General features: G+C 55.3%; 1 protein-coding gene across 3 annotated transcripts in view; it reads left to right on the forward strand.

Annotated features, from left to right (window-relative positions):
• Positions 1-1,334: 1,334 nt before the first annotated feature.
• The window catches only part of CDH22 (cadherin 22), a 181,034-nt gene continuing 167,706 nt past the window's right edge, over positions 1,335-14,662 (forward strand). For all 3 annotated transcript variants that reach the window (XM_084645984.1, XM_084645985.1, XM_084645987.1), the window contains exon 1: positions 1,335-1,467. The gene's annotated coding sequence lies outside the window, so the exon portion shown is untranslated. The remainder of the gene's footprint in view (positions 1,468-14,662) is intronic.

Genomic DNA, 14,662 nt, shown 5'->3' on the forward strand with positions numbered 1-14,662 from the left:
CCATGCTCGCCTCAGGGGTGGCAGCTTTTCAGCGTAAAAACGAATGATTCCTGTTTGTCAGTGCCCTGGCTCTGTGCAGCCTGGTAGAAACTCGGCGGCGTGACTTCTGCTGGGCTGGGCGGGGGCGGAGGGAAGCAGCGCCCAGAGAAGTCCCTGAGTTTTGCAATTGTTACTTTGACTCCCGCTCGGCGTTGGCGCGCCTTGTGAGGAGTTAGTTCACCCCCACGCGCAGCTTGGCTGGGACTACAGCCGTCTCAGCACTGGGGCTGCCCGTGGAGGGCTGCCACTGTCTAGTACTGGCTGTAGGGCTGCCCGATTGCCCTTGGCCTGTATGGAGCCTTCTGAGCGATGGGACAGTGGGGCAGAACGCGACAGGCTGGCACTGGATGGGGGTGCTGAGGGAGGCAGTGTGGGGGAGGGGAACACCAGGATGGGGTGTGGGGGAGGGCGGATGCGGGTGCAAAGGGGGGCCATGTGGGGGATGGATCTCCAGGATGGGGTGTGGGGGGGCTGTGTGGGGGATGGATCCCCGGATGGGGTGTGGGGAGGGAGGATGGGGGTGCATGGGGGCCGTGTGGGGATGGAGGATGAGGGTGCATGGGGGCCGTGTGTGTGTGATCCCCGGATGGGTGTGAGGGAGGGAGGATGGGGGTGCATGGGGGCCGTGTGGGGATGGAGGATGAGGGTGCATGGGGGCCGTGTGTGTGTGATCCCCGGATGGGTGTGAGGGATGGAGGATGGGGGTGCATGGGGGGCTGTGTGGGGATGGAGGTGCATGGGGGCCGTGTGTGTGGGATCCCCGGATGGGTGTGAGGGATGGAGGATGGGGGTGCATGGGGGGCCGTGTGGGGGTGGAGGATGGGGGTGCATGGGGGCCGTGGGGGGATCCCTGGATGGGGTGTGGGGAGGGAGGATGGGGGCCGTGTGGGGAGGGAGGATGGGGGTGCATGGGGGCCGTGTGTGTGGGATCCCCGGATGGGTGTGAGGGATGGAGGATGGGGGTGCATGGGGGGCCGTGTGGGGGTGGAGGATGGGGGTGCATGGGGGCCGTGTGGGGAGGGAGGATGGGGGTGCATGGGGGCCGTGTGGGGGTGGAGGATGGGGGTGCATGGGGGGCCGTGGGGGGATCCCCGGATGCGGGTGTGGGGCGTGGCACAAAGCCCCCCGTTCCCTGCGCCGCCGGCCGGCCCCGGCTGGAGCCCCGCGAGCGCCCCGGCCGCGCTGCGCGTCTCCAGCAGGGGCCGGGCCGGGCCGGGCCGAGCCGAGCCGGGCGGGGCGGGGCGGGAGGCGGCTCTCCCCGCCCCGGCGCCCCAGTCACACTCCAGCCGCGCCGCTCGCTCTGCCGGCTCGGCTCCGGGAGCCGGGCTGCGCTGGCCGCGAGCGGCTCCGGCCGGTCCCCTGCCGGCTGCGGACCATGCCCCTTCCCCCAGCCCGCGCCGGAGCCGCCGGCAGGAGCCGCCGCCCGAGGTGAGAGCCGGGGACGGGGCCGGGGACGGGGACGGAGCCGGAGCCGGAGCGAGCGCTGCCGCCGGCTCCTGCGGCTGCAGCCCGGGCAGGCGGCGGGGTCCGGGGCGGCGGGTCGCCCCCTTCCAGGCCCCCCTGAGCAGAGGGGCGAGGAGAAGCCCAACTTCCGCGGCTCGCCCCTCGCTGCAAACTTTCCTGCCGCTCCAGGCTGGGTCCCCCCCGCTCCGGGCAGAGCCGGGGCTGCGGACCAGGGCTCGGGTCCTGGGGGCTCCTTGGGCGGGGCCGAGCCGTGAGGTTTGGGGGCCTGGGGCCGTTGCCGTGAATCTTGGGCTGAATGTGGTTTAAAGCCCTTTGGTGACTCCCCTGAGCCCTGCTCGAGGGGCTGTGGGGCTGGGCTCTTTCCCCCAGCTGCAGTGATCAGAGGGGCCTCACTGGGCAAAGAACTGGGCACAAACTCATCTGCTTTACATCCTCCCGCTCGAGTCACTGGGCTGATGCCACGGTTACAGCAGGCGGCAGGGCCCTGACGCCCCAGCCTGGGCTTGGCAGGGTCATGGTGGGTTAGGGTCTGTGCCCCGGCGCGGCTTGGCAAAGGGCTGTCACTCTGCACACCCTGGGATCCGAGCTGGGTGGTACTGGAAAGCCCAGTGACCCTTGCCACCTTCCTAGGCTGTCCAGGCTCCGTTGCAGCCCTGGACTCAGGGAACGAGGCCTCCTGCGGGTCCAGCTGGAGCCGGGGCTGTGGCAGTGACTTCGGGAAGCTGGAGTGACTGTAAAGCAGATCAGCCGTTCTCTGTCCTGTGACTGGGCAGGGGCCCCTCTCCAGGTACTTGCCATGTACAATATGTACATGACGACGGAGATCGTCACAAGTGTCTCTGTCAGTCCCAGGGATTCCTGGAGCACCCCTCGCTGCAGCTCACCCCACGCCAATGTTACCCTTAAAAGAAACCATTCGAGATTCCTTTAGTCATGTTTGTTCTTCGCTCTTGTCTAAACGTGGAGAGTTAAATGACCTATTTATTCACATGACCAGGATCAGGCCAGCCCCTGCCAGCAGCCTCCAGGAGATTGGTACATTTGCCCTTTCTCAAGGAGCCCCTGCTAACCGCAGGCTGCTGTATGCACCGGGGTCTCCCCTGCTGCCTTTCGGCAGAGCCAGGGCTCGCTCGCGCGCGCTCGCCCTCAGTGGAGCCGCGTTCTCTCATAAACTAAAAATAACTGTATTAAAACAGGCGCTCTCCTCCTTTAAAATGTGGCTCCCAAATGCCCAGTAGGCATCTCTGCCCAGACAGTCTGGGAGCATGTGCTGTAACCAGCAAACACCTGGGAAAGGTTTTGCTTGTCCTTTGTGTCCAGCTCCTGCCACTCGTTTGGGGCCCAATACTGTACAGCGCTGAGTGCCTCCCATGTAGCATGCCTCCGCCCGGAGCCCTAACCGTGGGAGACCCAGGCAGTACCCCCAGATGCCACAAGGGGACGGGGTGGCAGCCCAACGCTGCCTCTTGTTCGCTTGTGTCCTTCTGAATGTTCCTTAAAGTTAATTTTTTTCTCCTTTTTAATGTGTTTTTAAATTAACGCCGGTTACAGAACCAGTTATGTGAATAGCAGCAAGCATGGGCTAAGCGCTCGTGTGATGTTCAAACCAATGAACCACAAGGCAGTGCAGTGTGAGAGTCAGGACAGAGTATGAGACTGTTCGGGGTGAAGTGAGCTGCTCCCTCGTGCTCTGAGGGTACTTGGATGGCCTGGGGAATGAGAGCAGCAACACTCGGCTCTCTGCGTGCCTTGCAGGTACAGCCTGAACTGTCATTTCTGTTCTCCTGGGGAAATTTCAAATGCAAACTATTTCCCCAGGACCCGTTTCAGTCGCTCATGAGAGCCTGATATTTACAGAGTGTTTGAAACCTGCAGACTCTAGTTTAATAGATTGTGGACTCTGTTTTCCAGGAAGCTCAGCTTAGATGCAGCATCAGGTTGTGCTGAGTTTTCTCTCATAAAACCTGCAGATGCTCCCCTACCTCCTTTATCTAGAGAGCAAGTGCAGCAGGCCCTTCTCAGAGTTACAGATTTTGGCCATTTTGCATACATTTTCAAAGTCCCCCAATAAGCTGTTCCTCCAGACTGGCTGATTTTAGAGTTTTATACAGTAAAAGCAGGGAACGAGAGAGTCTTGCATGTTTCTTTCTGGGCTGAGATTTTGCTGGCTGTGTTCCAGCTGCAATGGTGTTTTTCTGTCTCTGTGACAAACCCCTGGAAATGCTGACAGGGTCTCGAGTTGATGACTATAGCATGAAGCAGAGAGTCCACTGAAAGCTGAACAAGGTAGACCAAATTCTGCCCCGATTTACAAGCTGTGCCACTCCGTTGGGCTCAGTGAGATTGAGAACAGAGTGATCCAGACTGGGTTCCTTGCAGGAATTGTTGGGTTTAAGAAAAAAAATCACAGTTTGATATACAGTAAATACCAGCTTTGCCCCTGCAATACAAATCAAACACTTGCCCTTTGCTTTTGGTGCCTGATACTGTGCAGTGGGAGACGTGGATTTTAAACTCCAGACTGCGGAGTCACCAGTGAAATCAGGCCAATTTTAAAACTTCCTTTTACGTGAAATTAGCAAATGTCACAGAAACTATGTCAAAGGGCCTTTGTCAGGTGAAAGAGAATGTATAAAAATAAAATTCCCTACCTCTGTTTCAAACAACACCTGAGGCTATTAAAACTGAGTATTTAAAACATCTACAGTCCCAATCCTGCAAATCGTCACTCAGCCGAATAAGGATTTTCAGGATCAGGGTTTAATTGACTATTTACCATGTATGCTGTTTTGTTATTTGGGGATTTATTTGCACTTGGACAATGAAAACAGACTAGTTTTGTTTTACTTTTATTTAAAATCAGTTTCTAGTATATTTCACTTTCATCATCTTAGGCACTAGTCCAAAGCAGCAGGATTTGGGTTGCAAAGGAGCCAGAGGAAATCTTTGTTTGTTTGAAAAACCATTTCATGTCCATTGACTCTTTATTTTTATTTGCATGGAGGTATTAAGTGTTTTTCAAGCCTCTCTGAAGAAAACCCAAGTTTTAGGTCAAATTTGACTTGCCATTGTCCCTTTAAATTATAATTACAGAATTTTCAAAAAGAACAGGAGGACTTGTGGCACCTCAGAGACTAACCAATTTATTTGAGCATAAGCTTTCGTGAGCTACAGCTCCCTTCATCGGATGCATAAAAGTGGAAAATGCAGTGAGGATGTTTTTATACACACAGACCATGAAAAAATGGGTGTTTATCACTTCAAAAGGTTTTCTCTCCCCCCACTCCACTCTCCTGCTGGTAATAGCTTATCTAAAGTGATCACTCTCCTTACAAATACTCTCGCCTTTTCAAATAATACTTTCTGCATTCTGAAAGCCCGTGTTTGAAATGTGTAGAGACACTGGTCTAAGGATGGAGTGTTGTGGCCATACTTGCTTTTCTCCTGTATTGGCCTTTACATATTTGTACATGTACATATCGTACGGAGTGTGCGAGCATAAGTAAGTTTTATACCTGGGTAGTTCTCATCGTGTGTGTGTGTGTATATATATATGCAAGTGTATTTTATGTATCTATGTAAAAATGTCACCAAATAAATGTCTGTGCGTGTGCTGACCTATAGTTTAATTATGTCGGTTTATAAGGAATAATGTTTCAAGGAAGAAAAGGAGTACTTGTGGCACCGTACATGTACCTATAGGATTCCTTGCATTGGGTGTACAATCTATATAGTGTGTGTGACTGGCTTGCTGTTCCCTGGATCTCTGCTCCGTCTCTGGGATCGGTTTGTTGTGTGGCTTCTGGGGGAAGGGTGGTTGGTGGACCAGCCTTATGTCCTTGGTCCTAGACTTGGAATGTTCTTTGCTTCCCAGGTTTAGATGGCATTGTCCTGTGCTGTGCTCTGAGCTGGCGGTGGCAGCTCAGCCAGGCATTGTGACTGTGCCTCTCCAGCCAGGAGGGGAGACAGGAGCACTTGGTCTGCTTCCTTTCCCGAGGATGACTGACGGACCAGCACAGGCTGTGCCCCAGGTATCTCCTCAGGAAACTGGAGGTGGGAGGGAGATGGGGGTCGGTGACTTCCTTTGCTTTCTGGATCTTCCTGCAGCATTTGATTTTTCACCCAAGGCAGCTGTCCCCAGGAAGGCTTTGTTTCCCTTCGTTTTCTTGTGCAGTTGGACTTTGTTTGGGGTTAGTGACTGTATCAGCCCTGGCTCTGCCTCAGCACAGATAGTCTGTGTTTTGCCTGCTTGGTTCAGCTGCAAGGAGCGTCCATCAGCCAGTCTCGGCTCGGGTGCAGGGAGGTTGGTTTGCGGGGTGCTAGGTGCTTGTTAACATTAATGCAGTGCGGGTGCCTACTGCCTGCTCACCCCTTCAGGGATTTTACATCTTCTGAGGCTTTGGATTTGTTTGCTGGCGTTCTGTGCTGAGGGCTGGGCTGGGGCATGTAAAGCCAAAGACACTGATCCCATCGGCAGTCACCACAGGGATCCCTTGCTCCAGGATTTAGATTCTTTATTACATTTAATCATGACTTTTTATTATTTGCAAAGCCTGTAAAAAGAGCCAGGGAAATGTGCAGGGACATCACGTTCCAGTTGTTTTATCTTCTCCTTTGCAGGGGTCTGGATTACAGGGACTGTTCCAGATTCTCCCTGGGCTGTCTTTGTGTCTCCTTCCTTGTCTGTTTCTTTCTGTCAGTCTCTGCCCCGTGCTGTGCTGAGGTGCAGGGAGCAGGCTGGTTGCGGAGTGGCCCTGTGCGGTGCTGGAATTTATCCTGGTTAATACGCCCCAAGCCTGTGGGTTGGACAGCCACATGGGGGGCTCTCTGCTGCCTCCAGGTTCTCCTGAGCTTTGTTTTTCCACCTGTTCCATGTCAGGGGAGCGAAGTGCCCAGTGTTCTCCCTCTGGTCGGGGAATTTCACGGTGGGCAGCAAAGGTGGGGAATTTGCCTATGGGAGGTTTGACCTTTCCCGAGCCTGGCTGGGACCCCATAGAAGGAGGCGAGGGGTCTCCCACCTCCTCTGCTGAAGCCATAGGTGCTCCTCAAAGGTACTGGAGAGCCCCAGGGTAGGTCTCACATGGGCCCTTGCGAGACTCTACCATTACGGGGAGCAGCATTCAGGAGCTGGCTGCACGGCATGGGGGAGGTGCTGTTACTGCGGAGCTCGCATCGCTGGGAGCAACTCCAGGCAGGGGCATCACCTAGAGCGGGAGAAGCACCTGAGTGAGGGGGGATTCCCTGCATGCAGGGACGAGACTTGGGGTGACTTTCACCCAAGTGAGAGCACTTACACGCAGGCTGAATTTTAGTTTCAACTGTCAATTTTTACAGTGTATGATTGTTGCATCTATCAGCCAGCGCGGCCCCCCTCCCACAAGCCCCCTTGTATCTGTGAGCTAGCTTGGCCCCCCTCCCACAAGTCCCCAGTGTATCTGTGAGCCAGTGCTGTCCCCTTGCCTCTGACCCCTCCCCCCCCCGTATCTGTGAACCAGCGCTGTCCCCTCGCCTCTGACCCCCCACCCCTGGGTATCTGTGAGCCAGCGCCACTCCTCCCTGTGTCTCGCCCCCTGCGTAACTGTGAGCCAGCATCGTTCCCCCGCCCCTTGGGGTGTCACAATGATGGGGATGAACTAGTGGTCAGGGCACTAACCTAGGACCTGGGAATTGAACCCAGGTCTCCCTTCTCTGCCACAGACGGCCTATGAGACCTTGGGCCCATCCCTTAGCCTCTGTGCCCCAGCCCCGACTGTACAATGGGGATACCTGGCCGCATAGGGTTGTGGGGATACGTACATTGAAGACAGCAAGGTGCTCAGATCCTGCAGTGACAGGGGCTATAGAAGCATCCATGAGAAAGACAAACACACAAGGGAAGCCACCTGCACCCTAAGCTGCCTGGATCCAGATTCCCTGTACTTGATTCATATCATGCCGATTGCCAGAGTTTAGCCGGTCAGACCTGGCGGTGACAGGTGAGCACTGCCCCGCAGACCCTGCAGGAGTCGCTGTCAGGAAAACGTGTTACACGTGGTCTTGGAATTCCTGTCCCTGTCATCAGCTCGTAGCAGGGTGGTGCTGCTATGTCCCAGTTGCACAGCCTCGCCTACAGCTGGCCTGGGCCACGTACATGAAGCAAAGGCTGAAGGCGGAAGTGCTGGATGAAGTGCTCTTATCCTGCAGGCCTGGCCTTGCAGCCAGAGGGAGGGCTGTTGCAAATGGAGCCGGTGCTCAGGTGCAGGCTACAACATTAATTGCAACATCATGTCAGTTTGTCCCCTTCCCAGGAATTTCTAGCCAATAGGAACCCAGTCTCTGGGTAGACTCCACTTTAGCTCCTCTCCAGCGAAGCCGTTAGTTAGGCACTTTGCCCAAAAGTATCTCTAAAGTCTAACAGGTGTGGACAGACAGGTTTGGCGCTCAGTGGGAGAGTGTACTCCAGTGTCTGGCCCCGGAGGTTGGCCAGGGGTCCAGGTGAGGATCCCATTCCAGTAGCTGGGCTCAGTCTCTGCTGAGCAGTGTTGCTGCTGGGGAAGCAGAGTGTGTGTGGGCGATGGGATGGAGCCTGGGGGAGTGCCTGCCGGCTGTGCACCTGCTGGGCAGAGCTGAGAGCCTCCTGCTTGCATAGCTGGAAGGGTGTCTCTGGGGCCCCGGAGCACAAGTACTTGGGACTTGATCATTATGTGACGAAGCGGGACTGTTCTTAATGTTTCCTCTGAATAGTGTGGGGGTGCCTCAGTTTCCCCTGTGCAGTTCTTAAGTATCTAGGTAGTGGGATAAGGGTGTATGATAATTGCAGCGCCTGAGAGGGCAGGTGTGTGCAGGGGTCTGGACACAGAGAATGGCCGACACCCTGTTTCCTGGCACCTGATGGCCTGGGCCCTTCCCCCCTGCAAGGTGAGAGCTAAAGGGTTGGAGAACAAAGGAATCAGGTGACCTCCTGGCCCGGAAAGGGACAAAGCCCAGAGGAGGAGAGGCTGGAGAGGGTTTCAGTTTGGGTCTGGCTGGGGACATGGAGTGAAGTGCAGATGGGGTTGTCTGGCTCACTGCCCTCCAAAATGGACCCAGCTGAGGGGTCCTGTTCTCTGCACCTACAAGCTCTGTGTTAGACCATGTTCCTGTCGTCTAATAAACCTCTGTTTTACTGGCTGGCTGAGAGTCCCGTCTGACTGCGGAGTTGTGGGGCAGGACCCTCTGGCTTCCCCAGGACCCCACCTGGGCAGATTCGCTGGGGGAAGCGCACAGACGGGCAGAGGAGGCTGAATGCTCCGAGGTCAGACCCAGGAAGGTGGAAGCTGTGTGTCCTGCAGACAGGCTGCTCACAGGAAGGTGACTGCCCCAGAGTCTTGCCTGGCTTTATGGGGAGCAGTTCCAGAGCATTGCCCGGGGACTCCGTGACACATGAGAACAGAGATAATTGGCAGGGACGAGCCTGGGGCAGGTTCTGTGCTGCACAAGGGATCACCAGGCCCAGAGGCCATTGCTGTGGGTTACTGGCCACTCGAGCTGTGTGCGAGGTTGTTCGTCGCTGCAGAGCCAGGTGATCGCTGTTGCACGTGCTTGGTCTCTTTCTGCACGGCCCCCTCACTGTCGTTCTGTTGTCGTTTCCCCTCCAGCCCCAGACACATCCACAGAGTTTAAGGAAAGGGATTTTGTGCCCCTACCCCCAGCTCTCTTCTCTGGTTAGTTTTGCCTCGCTCCATTGCCAGCTCCACTGTCAGTGCTGGGAGCTCTTCGTTAATCTCACCCTAATTAACTGCAGCTGGCAAAGTTAATGACGGTAGGTGACTGGGAACCTGGGGGCCTCAACTCACCTGAAGTTGCTGATGACCACATGCCTTCAGCACTTCGAAAACCAGCCAATCACATGAAGTGAAGGGTGTCACCATAGAAACGGCTCAGCCAGTAACAGCAGTGTCCAAATAACCAAACCGACTTTAGCAGAGGAGCGTGTAGACGTGGGCAGAGACACGCATGCAGATCCAGGTGGACTGAGGTGCACAGACAGACCTATGCAGACAGACACACGTACCCCAGCATGGCAGCAGCAGCAGCTGGAGGAGAAAATGAACCACCGTGGAGCTTCCCCGAGGCTCGGCTTACAATACGACCCCAGGGTGATAAGCAGGGAGCCCAGCGCGGGTCCTGTGCACCCTTGGCACTGAGAGTGGCCTGGTAGTTCTCTTCTAGGGATAAACCTCTATCAGCCAGAAACCACCAGAGCCCTGCTCTGGGTGAGCATGCAGCCTGGGCTCTCACTGTGTGCTTGAGCAGCGTCAGCCCCCCTGCAGAGGCAAGCAGCTTGTTCCAGCCCACTGGTCCCTCTTCCCCTCCCTCCTCTACTGGGCTGTGATAAGCATGGCCTGGGCAAGTGAGCCACAGCCTGCAGAAACTGGGTTCCACAGCTGGGGGCGCGGGCAGCGGGCCAGGGGTGGCCCTGGGAGACAGGAGCCTGGAAGGGAGGCCTCAGACTTGTGGAGAGGAGAATGATCCCAGGAGTGCAGTGGGAGCAGGGGAGGCAGAAGCAACTGAAGCCTGTGAAGAGAGAGGCCCCCATGTCCCCTGCCACCTGCAGCCCCTGGCTCCAGACTCGTTCAAGGATGCAGGAGGCAGCTGGCTTCTCTCTGGTGGTTTGAGTCCGTTTGTCTGGCCCTTGGGAGGTCTGAGTGAATAGTGACAGGCAGGCCCAAGGGTTGAGTCTATCACCGGCCCAGAAGAGCATGCTGACTCGAGGGTCTCTCCCTTCCCTTGCTTTACCCCTGGGGAGACTGCCACCCCTGTGGACCGGGCCCTTGGCTTGTCATGCCTCTTCCCCATGACAGACTCGGAGGGAGGCTCCTTGATATTCTGAGGGGGCCTGAGCGTGGAAGCGAATGCCCCTGCTTGTGGGTAAGCTCCAGAGCAGCTGGGCTTGGGGGGGCTCTCTTGTCCTTCACCCCTATTTCCCTTCCTCTTGTGCAGCATGCATTCCCCAGCAAGTGTTTTCAGCCATCTGAGAGATGGCATTGGGGATTATCTGCCCCCATTCCTGTGGCAGCTGCTTCCTGGAGTCCCAAATCCCCACCACTGGTTTTCAGTGATCCCTGTCACTGGCGATTGCACCCCAACTGTGAGTGTGTCCCTCCCCCGGGGGACGTCTTGCAGCCCAACTCTCCTGCTTCCCATGCTCACCTCCCCCAGGCCAGTGCGCCTGTCACACCTAAACCAGCAGCACTTGGAAGGGAGCCAGTTTCAGAACATGAGTTAAAAATAGCGTCAGATCCTATTCCTCCAACTGGCCCTGCTGAGCTTCCTCCCAGGCCCCCATGCTCCTGGACCCCCTGCCAGTTTTCCTGGTTTTCCAGTCATCTAGAAATGCTTTCTCTGCCTTGTTGCTGTGTGAGACTTCCAGACAAACAGGGAGACACTTCGTCTGGCGTGCAGGGCCCCAGTGATGCTGGCTCCAGCCACGCCTGCCATGTGCACAAAAGTGAGTAGTGGGGGAGAGGTTTCTCTTTCCTCTCCTGTTGTCAGAGTCTGGGGGTTGGTTGTAGCAGTAGCAGGGAAGCACTGGGGGGTTATGTTGAGCATGTCCCTTTAACCCCTTGTGGGGGCCTTCTCCCTTGTCAAAATGTCCTGTTGGATTTCATAGGGAAATAACAGGTTGGGTTCCATCGTAGTTAAACAGATGCCATAGAATGTTGGGAATGACCTCTCTGCTCCAGGTTTGGGAAGTGTTTATAAAATCCTTTCTGTGACTCTGACGCTTCTGTTGGGTCATGGTGCCTTTCTGGGCAAAATTTCTCTTCCAGCGTTGCTGATGGAAGAGCCAGGGCATGATCTCCCTGCTCCTCTGCTGTGTCTCCCCTTCTGCAGCCAGGACATTCATAATAAAAGGCCCTTCTGTGCTGTGTTCGTGCTCCCAGATCTGCCCCATGTTGCCCTGCACAGCAGCAGCAGCCGTCTGCTGCTTGGCCAAGTGTGCTTTAGGAAACTGAGTACCCATCAGGCACATGGGCACAGAGCGACTCCTTGCTCCAGGCCTTGCCATTTGGCCCCAGGGGGCACCCCACACCTGCAGCTGACAGGGCAGGTTCTTGCATTTCTTCACCCCAATCTCTTGCTGAGGAGCTGTGAGTTTTGGACTTTTCAAGGAGGCCATGGGCCCTTTCCTTGCATCTCATGCACCAGCAGAGGGAGCTGCTTTTCCTCATTTCATACACAGGCTGACATGCCAATTAATGTATTAATTTGCAAGGGACAGTCAGAGGTGAGACTTGAACTCTGGTCCTCAAACAGGCCAGGTGAAGGTTGTGCCAGTCCCACTAAGCTGTGTGTGCACCTCTCCCCAGTGCCCCTTCCCTGCTATCACCACAGCCTGGACTTGGGCTGGTCCTTCAGGCTGGCTCTGGTGCATCCTGGCTTCCTGGGGCTGTGGATGTGTGTAATGTGCATGGGGTGCGAGCACTCCCCGTGGCCGTGCATGGGGAGTGGTGTGCATGGGGTGTGAGTGCTCTTCATGGGTATGCATAGGGTGTGAGCACTACTTGTGGGCGTGGTGCAGATGTGCATGGGGTGTGAGTGCTGCCTGTGGGTGTGCATGGGGTGTGAGCGCTCCCCGTGGGTGTGGTGTGGTGTGCATGGGATGTGAGCGCCTCTCTGGGGAGCATATGGAGCAGGCTTTTGCTTTGCCCAGGCCCAGAAGAAGGATTAGTTGAGGCAGGATGGATTACATAGTTTGGAGCCAAAGTTGTGGCGTCTGGCACTGCAGCTCTGACTAGAGAGCTAGCCGCTGTGCTGGCAGACCATGCTGCGATGTCCAGCCCTTGGCATTGCTCGGCATTTCTGAGGCACAGAAAGCTGAGTGCAAGCTCTCTGAACGGGCTCAAACTACAGAGCAGTGACAGAGGAGCACTTAAGAACTCTGTCCTAATAAGCCACTGACAGGCTCGTTTGGAGAGAGGCTGGTGTCCGGCAGAGACAATTCAGAACTGGCGAACAGGGTTTGGGTCCATGTGCCAGTGTGCTTTCGTTAGAGCTGACGACATTGGGGCCATTGCAAGACAGGAGACATCAGCTCACATCCCAAGATCCAAAGACTCTGCTTCTCAGAATGCTGAGCAAGAGGGGATGGGAATTATCCACAGCCTACTGCTGTCTCTTTCCAGTAAATATCCTTGTGGACATGGTCAGCATTCTCCCTGCAGTCCTTGTCTTGCACCTCCTGCCCTGCTCTGGCATCCGGGCACCCCTCACAGTTCTGCCAGCACAGTGCCCGACAGCCATTGCTGCACCCGCACTTTCCAGGACTCCTGGAACCTGCCTACTGCTGGTCCTGGGAGCATGGGCTTCTAGGTGACTTCCAGCCCTGACTCTGCATTGTGAGACAGTGTTTGCGGCCCTGGCTGCAGTTAGTGTTTTTGTGTGGTAGGCTCGGTGTGACGCAGCAGGAAGGGGGGAGTGTTGACCTGGGAATGTGCCCTGGGGATGGGAGACCTGAGAGCCTGTCACCTGAGCCAGGAGGGAGAGGGGGAGGTAACACCTCTGCCCAGGAATGTGGACAGAGGCTGCAGCAGGGAGCCTGCTGGGGGGTTTAGTTTTCAGTTTGGGGCTGGATGGAGGAACACAGGGAACCCCAGGGCTGGGGTCTAAACTCCCTGCTCCCCCAGAAGGACTTGACTGAGGAATCCTGATTGTATCCACAAGCTCTGTTTCATAGAATCATAGAATATCAGGGTTGGAAGGGACCCCAGAAGGTCATCTAGTCCAACCCCCTGCTCAAAGCAGGACCAATTCCCAGTTAAATCATCCCAGCCAGGGCTTTGTCAAGCCTGACCTTAAATACCTCTAAGGAAGGAGATTCTACCACCTCCCTAGGTAACGCATTCCAGTGTTTCACCACCCTCTTAGTGAAAAAGTTTTTCCTAATATCCAATCTAAACCTCCCCCACTGCAACTTGAGACCATTACTCCTCGTTCTGTCATCTGCTACCATTGAGAACAGTCTAGAGCCATCCTCTTTGGAACCCCCTTTCAGGTAGTTGAAAGCAGCTATCAAATCCCCCCTCATTCTTCTCTTCTGCAGGCTAAACAATCCCAGCTCCCTCAGCATCTCCTCATAACTCATGTGTTCCAGTCCCCTAATCATTTTTGTTGCCCTTCGCTGGACTCTCTCCAATTTATCCACATCCTTCTTGAAGTGTGGGGCCCAAAACTGGACACAGTACTCCAGATGAGGCCTCACCAATGTCGAATAGAGGGGAACGATCACGTCCCTCGATCTGCTCGCTATGCCCCTACTTATACATCCCAAAATGCCATTGGCCTTCTTGGCAACAAGGGCACACTGCTGACTCATATCCAGCTTCTCGTCCACTGTCACCCCTAGGTCCTTTTCCGCAGAACTGCTGCCTAGCCATTCGGTCCCTAGTCTGTAGCTGTGCATTGGGTTCTTCCGTCCTAAGTGCAGGACCCTGCACTTATCCTTATTGAACCTCATCAGATTCCTTTTGGCCCAATCTTCCAATTGGTCTAGGTCCTTCTGTATCCTATCCCTCCCCTCCAGCGTATCTACCACTCCTCCCAGTTTAGTATCATCCGCAAATTTGCTGAGAGTGCAATCCACACCATCCTCCAGATCATTTATGAAGATATTGAATAAAACCGGCCCCAGGACCGACCCTTGGGGCACTCCACTTGACACCGGCTGCCAACTAGACATGGAGCCATTGATCACTACCCGTTGAGCCCGACAATCTAGCCAGCTTTCTACCCACCTTATAGTGCATTCATCCAGCCCATACTTCCTTAACTTGCTGACAAGAATACTATGGGAGACCGTGTCAAAAGCTTTGCTAAAGTCAAGAAACAATACATCCACTGCTTTCCCTTCATCCACAGAACCAGTAATCTCATCATAAAAGGCGATTAGATTAGTCAGGCATGACCTTCCCTTGGTGAATCCATGCTGGCTGTTCCTGATCACTTTCCTCTCATGCAAGTGCTTCAGGATTGATTCTTTGAGGACCTGCTCCATGATTTTTCCAGGGACTGAGGTGAGGCTGACTGGCCTGTAGTTCCCAGGATCTTCCTTCTTCCCTTTTTTAAAGATTGGCACTACATTAGCCTTTTTCCAGTCATCCGGGACTTCCCCGGTTCGCCACGAGTTTTCAAAGATAAT

This window comes from Lepidochelys olivacea (genome assembly GCF_965140295.1).
Source record: "Lepidochelys olivacea isolate rLepOli2 genome assembly, chromosome: 13".
In the NCBI taxonomy this organism is placed as follows: Eukaryota; Metazoa; Chordata; order Testudines; family Cheloniidae; genus Lepidochelys; species Lepidochelys olivacea.